The sequence below is a fragment of the Pinus tabuliformis genome, chromosome 6 (genome assembly GCF_031772625.1).
Source record: "Pinus tabuliformis cultivar Carrire ecotype Pingquan chromosome 6, CPIR1, whole genome shotgun sequence".
Classification (NCBI taxonomy): Eukaryota; Viridiplantae; Streptophyta; class Pinopsida; order Pinales; family Pinaceae; genus Pinus; species Pinus tabuliformis.
In genome coordinates this window covers 1,420,284,537-1,420,292,196 of record NC_142292.1, presented here as the reverse complement: position 1 = coordinate 1,420,292,196, position 7,660 = coordinate 1,420,284,537, and positions in this window count along the sequence as shown.

Sequence of the window (7,660 nt, the reverse complement as noted above, 5' to 3'; positions counted from 1 at the left end):
AAGAACTGGTATGCAAGTTAAAGAAGTCTCTGTATGGGTTAAAATAGTCACCAAGGCTGTGGTATCAGAAATTTGATACATTTATACGGGGACTTGGCTTCAACAGAAGCAAAGCAGATCATTGTGTGTATTTTAAATTGATTGGTGACGTGTTATTTATCTGGTCTTGTATGTGGATGATATGTTGCTGGTTGGAAATGACAAAGAAATTATCCAGGATTTGAAGACCCAATTGTCCTCCAAATTCGACATGAAAGATCTTGGTGCTGCAAACTATATTTTGGGCATGGAAATTAAAAGAGATCGGGCAAAGAGTAAGCTTTGGTTAAACCAGAGGAAGTATGTCGAGACAATACTGCGTAGGTTTAATATGCAGGATAGTAAACCGGTGAAGGTTCCTATTCCTGTAGGTGTGAGGTTATCTGCTGAACAGTGTCCCAAGACACAAGAAGAGGAAGAGGACATGTCCCGTGTTCCATATGCAAGTGCAGTCGGTAGCTTGATGTATGCAATGGTCTGTACTAGACCAGACATTGCACATGCAGTGGGAGTATTGAGCAGGTTTATGTCAAAACCAGGGAAGGAGCACTGGATAGTAGTGAAGCGGGTTTTCAGGTATTTGCGTGGCACTAGTGATTATGGTTTGTGCTACCAAGGAAGACCAGGATTGGACAGAGTGTTGGATATTCATGGCTTTGTTGATGCAGATTGGGCTGGAGATATGGATCAGAGAAGATCTACAAGTGGGTATATGTTTAACCTATTTGGAGGTGCAGTCAGTTGGATGAGTAAGAAACAATCTGTAGTGGCACGATCAACTACAGAGGCAGAATACATGGAAGCCACTCATGCAAGCAAGGAAGCAGTTTGGTTGCAGAGATTGTGTTCAAGTATGGGGTTAGTACAGGGAGCTATAAGAATAGACTGTGACAGCCAAAGTGCAATTTTCTTGGCAAAGAACCCTGCTTATCATTCAAAGACAAAGCACATTGATGTTCAATATCACTTTGTGAGGGATATGATAGAAGACAAAAAGGTGTTGCTGGTAAAGGTGGACACTTTGAAGAATACTGTAGATGCATTGACAAAATTTGAGCTCTGAGAAGTTCTCTTGGTGTAGAGAAACAATGGGCATTTTAGGGCTGGAAAAATGACTAAGCTCTCTTGTGGCCCCCTGTGGAAAGAAAACAACAAGTGGGAGATTGTTGGGTTGTGTTATATTCTTTCCACGACTAACCCACGTAGTAAATCGGGGGGCGGAGCCCCCCCTTCGTTGCACCGATTGCGTAGCGGGGGGATCACAGGGGGGCGGGTAGCCCCCCTCTACGGGGTCCGGGGCAGCGCCCCGGGAAAATTTTTTTTGGACCCTATATTAGGTTGGGCGAACCTACCTATGGTTTTCGGTCCATGGTTTTGGACGCGATGGTTTTCGGTCCATGGTATTGGATGCTTCCGCATGTATAAATATGTATTGTAACATTGAAAGGAATATAATGAAAAATCAAGCTGGTAGTCCCAGTTTTGGGATCCAGGGGAAATCTTTGTGTATATGTGTTTTATGTGTTATGCTCTCGCATCGTTTATTTTTCTGTGATTTAGAATTCGTATACAGGTAATTTCTGTACGGGGTTAAAACCTACACTGATGACCCTGTGCCTCCATATCCACTGCCTTGGGAGGACGCTGAAGGAGTTCTTTGTGCTTGTGATTGTGAGCTTGGTTCAAAGAAACCCCTTGATTTTTTTGATTTGTATTGGGCTTCCTCCTCTTCCCTTATGTATTTGGCTCTATCCGCTGCTGACACCCCTGAACAAGTTTTGATTCCTATTTGTTTGTCTCCATCCCATGGCCTTTTCCCGCAGAGGTGTTTTCTGGCACGGGTGTATGAACCTGTGTAATCATTGTTGCAATGGGGGCAATGAAATTTAGTGGTTCCAACCCCTTTCCCTGCTTCAGGCCTGTTAACATATTTCCGCAATGGGGTTTGGTCTTGTTTAGTTTTTTGAGAGTCATGTTCACCCTCCTCTAGCTCCTCCTCACCGGGGTTTTCATCAAATCCACTTTCTCCAGCTTCTTCATCCCCCTCTTCATTTTGGCCCCTCCTTTTCCTACTCTCCAGCACCATAATAACCATAAAAGGGACCAAGAAGAGGAAAATCCCAAGAAATATAGCCAGGTCCATGATGTTTGATATTTGTAGGCTTTTGAATCTGCAAATTAATTTAATTTATTTAGATTAATTAATTTAATAATTTTAATCTATTAATTTAATTTAGATTCATGATTTTTTTACTAAATATAGTTAATAAACTAAATTAAACTACCTAAATTACTACCTAACTAAATTAAACTAACTAAATTACTAAGTTACTTACCTCTTTGCAGGCTTGCTCCTCACTCCTCGGCACTTGCTCCTCGCTTCTCCTCGCTCCTTTGCTCTTGCTCTCATTCAAGTGATAATGAAATGTTTGTTTGCCCCATTGGGTTTTTAAATTTTTTTTTTTTTTTTTTTTTTTTTTGTAAATTGGATTTTTTTTTCCCGTCCACGGCTTTTTTTCCGCCCGGATCGCTCCTGGCGTCGATTGATTTGCTCCCGGAGCGAATATTTAATGCTCGGGAGCGATCGCTCCCGAGCGTTAAATATTCGCTCTGGGAGCGATGCTCCCGATGTCGCTCCCGAAATTGGCAGGGAGCGCAAATTTTTTTATCGGGAGCGCGCTCCCGAAATCGCTCCCAAGCCGCTCCCGCCCGGAGCGCGGATTGGGAGCGGGAGCGAGGGGGGGGGAGCGCTCCCCCGCAACACTGAACATTACCATGAAATTTGAATAGCATATCAATACTAGAGAGGGGAATGGACCCCAAATAGCACTTAACCATTTTAGAAAACACCTTGGAGTCCCCAACAATCAGTTAAATGTTAAAAAGTTAAAAAAAATTTAACTGATTTAATGACTCGGCCGAGTAGATGCGGAAACGGCTGGGTTGACCGAGTCATGACTGACTCGGCCGAGTCATGCAATAGGCCTCCTGAACTGGTTTTTCTGCCGGGTCATAAAATTCTTCAATGACTCGGATCAACTCGGCTGTTTCGGATTCGATTTGGCCGAAGTTTAAAACAGTGCCCTGGACTTACTGAAAATAAAATTTAAATATCCTATTTCTAAAGCTATCTCGTTGTTGAACAGTGTTGTTCAATTGTACAGATCCCATCTTCTAGGTTTAGAGCATACAGTTATTGGTACTCGTCAATCACATGACAAGGAAGTTGAAAGGGCTATATATGGAAACCACATTCAGTTTTTAACGTAAATTAGTAGGTATTTTGCAGGTGGGCATTTTTGAGAGGGCTAACTAACCTTTATGGTACAGAATATCTGGTTCTGTTGAGGAGTTTGTTTGCTTTCTAAAGTCCACTGGTGACTATTCTGTCATATCGGATGATTTCATAGTTGTATTGCACATTTGGACGGGCAGGGATAAATACAATGTTCCTAGAAATGAGGGAAGCAAGGTTAGCACAGCTGAATTAGAGAACAGGCCTAAGAGGACCAAGGAAATCTTGGAAACCTATTCGAACTGGGTTGCAAGGGAGCTTTGCACTTATTAAAGATAAATACTCAAATAATTCTTGGAAATCTATCCGAATTGGGTTGCAAAGGAGTTTTGAACTTATTGAAGATAAATACTCAAATTTTCCGATGTTTGGAATGTCTTTTCTTAAATCCAATTTCTTTTCGTTGAAAAACGTTGTTCAGACTTCTATATTTACAGCATATAGTTATTGGTACTCTAGGATCACATGGTAAGGAAGTTGCGAGGGCTAACCATGGAAGTGACATCCAGTTTTTAATGTAAACATTAAAATCGTAGGTAATATTCACATGGACATTACTAAGAGGGTTCACTAACCTTCACTAGCCTTTAAGGTTCAGAATATATGGTTCTGCTTGTGTTTGCCTGCTTTCTAATGTCCACTAGAGACGTTTGAGTCTTATTGGATGATTTCGTGGTTGCATTGTACATTTGAATGACAGGGATAGGCACACTCTTCCTAAAAGTCACGAAAGCAAGTTAGCACAATTGAATCAACGAACTGGCCTAAGAATTACAGTTATTGGTACTCTAGAATCACATGGTAAGGAATTTGAGAGGACTACTCGTGGAAATCACATCCAGTTTTTAATTTAAACAGCGTGGTTAGGTAATATTTTGAGGGGCGTTACTGAGAAGGGCTCACTGACCTTTAAGGCTCAGCATATATGCTTCTGCCTGTGGTTGTTTGCTTTTCAAACTCCACTAGAGACTATTCAGTCTTATTGGTTACGTTGTGTTTTTGGACGACAGGGATAAGCACAATGTTCCTAAAAATCAGGAAAGCAAGGTTAGCACAATTGAATCAAAGAACAGTAAGACCTAAGAGAACAAAGGAATTCTTGAAAATCTATCAGGACTGGGTTGCAAAGGAACGCTGAGCTTATTGAAAATAAATACCCAATTTTTTTCATGTTTGGAGTATCTACTTTTAAATGCTAATTTCTTTCAGGTGAACGGTGGTGTTCAATCGCACAGACCTCATTTTCTAGATATAGAGCATACAGTCCCCGGTACCCTACGATCACATGGCAAGGAAGTTGACAGGGTTACTCCTGGATAGCGCATTTAGATTTTAATGTAAAGTAATAGGTAGTATTTGGATGGGCATTATTAAGAGACCTCACTAACCTCTTAAGACAGATTATATGGTTCTGATCAGGTGCTTGTTTACTTTCTATAGGTGGCTAGAGATATTATGTCGTATTGGATGATTTCATAGTTGCGTTATACATTTGGATGGGCAGAGATAAACATAATGTTCCTAAAATTCAAGAAAGCATGGTTAACACGACTGAATCAAAGAACATGCCTGAGAGAACTAAGGAAATCTTGAAATTCTATCATTTCTGGGTTGCAAAAAAGCCCTGAACTTATTGAAAATAAATAGCCAAATATTCACATGTTTGGATAATATTTTTCTAAAGCTAATTGCTGTTCGTTGGACAATGTTGTTCACTTGTACAATCCTCATCTTCTAGATTGAGAGCGTACAGGTATCAGTAATCTACAATCACTTGTAACTTGTACAATCCCCATCTTCTAGATTTAGAGCGTACGGGAATCAGTACTTTACAATCACATGGCGAGGAAGTTGAAAGGGCTATTCATGGAAAGTGATCCAGTTTTTAATGTGATTATGAAGTGGCAGGCAATATTTGGATGTGCAATTGCCCAAAGGTTTGGATCCAATGGGGTGGAAAGCGAAAGTGATGAGTTTTTTTTTCACAGCAAGGTTTAATTCTTGTCAGAGCCTGGCCCTGAAACTATGGGGCACCTTGAGGTAGTCGTTGAATGTGTGGTTGCACCCAAAGAAACTATATAAAAATGGTCTCGTGACCCATGCACGTGTGGATCAAGGACCACCCCATATCCCTTTTTTAAAAGTTTGTCAAACGTAGCTTGAGTGGTTGGGACTCAGTGATAATGTTGCCCACCTTGGCTCAAATCTCGACTAGCCTTGCTTGGTATGGTTTGTGGGCTATCATACTGGCTAATGGGTTTTTTCTTGGTGGCAGCAATGATTGTATGTTCTAGTTACTAATTCCTATATATATAGGCATTATTTAATTATTAAGAGGACTCGTTAACGTAAGGCTCGGAAGGCTCAGAATATGTTGTTCTGTTTAGTTGTTTGTTTGACTTGTTAACCCGACTAGAGATTATTCTTGTCATATTGGATGATTTCATAGTTACATTTGTATGGGCAGAGGAAAACTCCTAACTTGCTAAAAAGCAAGGAAAGCAAGGCTAGCCCCAACTAAAACAAAGAAAGGCGTTGGGGAAGTAAGGGACTCTAGAAAATCCACGAGAGGCATTGGGGAAAATCCACGAGGACTGGGTTGCAAAGGAGGCTTCAACCAATTGAAAATAAATAACCCAATTTTTCTCGTGTCTGGAGTATCTGTTTCTAAAGCTAATTTCTTTTAGTTGATCAGGATTCGTCCGTGCAGATCTAATATTCCAGATTTAGAGGATACACTGTTCTTATTGGGACAGTAATATCACATGGAAAGGGAGCTTTTAACGTAGTGTCAGGTAATATTCGAACGGGCATTATTGAAAGGGTTCACTAACCTTTAAGACAGAATATATGGTTCTGTTTACTTTCTAAAGTCCATTAGTGACTATTTTGTCGTATTGGATGATTTCTTGGTTGCATTGTATATTCGGATGGACAGGGTATCTTTAGAATTCATGCCATTGACCTTCACTGTTTTGATCATATAGCTTTCTTGTGCACGGTCTCTGTTGTGGAGTTGCTCATCTCTTGGTGGGGTTGCGGGAATGATTCTTATTTTGCCATTTTCATTTTCTTATTGTGGGAATGGTTCTTAGTTTGCCAATATTCTTATTCCTATATATAACAACTGTCTCCTTGAAATAGGTTCAATTTTGTGTTCATGAACACTGATCAATCCAGTTTTAAGGGTTAGCTCAATTGGTCTAGTCCCCGTCATTAAAGCACCTTTGCTATTGAGAGGTTACGGGTTCAATTCTCTCAACATTATCGGGGTCAGGCTCCGTAGTTGAGTCGGCCGGAAATGATCCCTTCAGGTCGATCTGCCTGGTATCGCCAATCTCTTAGGTCTGTGAACCACATAGAAAAAAAATGAACACTAATCAATCCAACATAAAACTCAATGAATAGCTTTCTAATGGTTAGTAATTCTATATCTTTTCATCATTTAGCCCCTCCATCTTTTAGGCATTTTATACCCCCTGCAACAAGCAGTTCGCTTTGTTTTTCTTGTTAATTTCAATTTGTGAAATAATTATGACATTCTAATGTTGTCAGTGAATGCAACTGTTTATGTATCTGTGAAATAGCTTTCCGTATTTAGAACAAATGTTGTATAAATTCATTAAGCGAGTGAAGTTTATTTGAATGGAACATCCTAGTCGTTTCATGCACCCTTACTGCGGTTTCTATAATAGCATTTAGATATTGGGTTTTGATAGGCAAGTTTGTCAATGCATTGAATGAATGGCTTGTTTTGATAAACAGAATATATGAGCAGAATAGTTGGAATGAGTTAAATTAGATATTGTGGTATTGAAAATGAATTTTTTAGCTTGTGCTTAATAATTTTAGGAGAGTTTTTTTTTTTTCCTTTAAAATGGATATGTAAGAGTTATATCAAAAAAATATTGCTATGTCTAAGCATCTCTCTTAGCTGATAACAATTCTTCATAATTAATTATCTTCTAATAACTAAATGTATTTTTTTTTCAGAAAAGAAAAATCGAACTAGATTGTATTAACATCAAGTTTACATGACTACTGATATGCTTGGTCATCTCACCATCATTGTGCAGCATTGCATCAGAATATAACCAAGAAAAAGGCCCTTCCCAATAGATGCTCCATCAAAGTTCAAGCATATACAATGGGGAAATGTACAGGAAGAAACAAAAAAACAGCAAGCAAAAAAAACTGGGCGCCGAGAAACGCCCAGAAATATCCACATCCATATAAAATTAAAACATAGGAAAATACCTAGGCTGATAAAAAAACCTATAACCTCCAAGAACAGGCAGATACCAAATGTCGTGGAGCAGGAAGTCA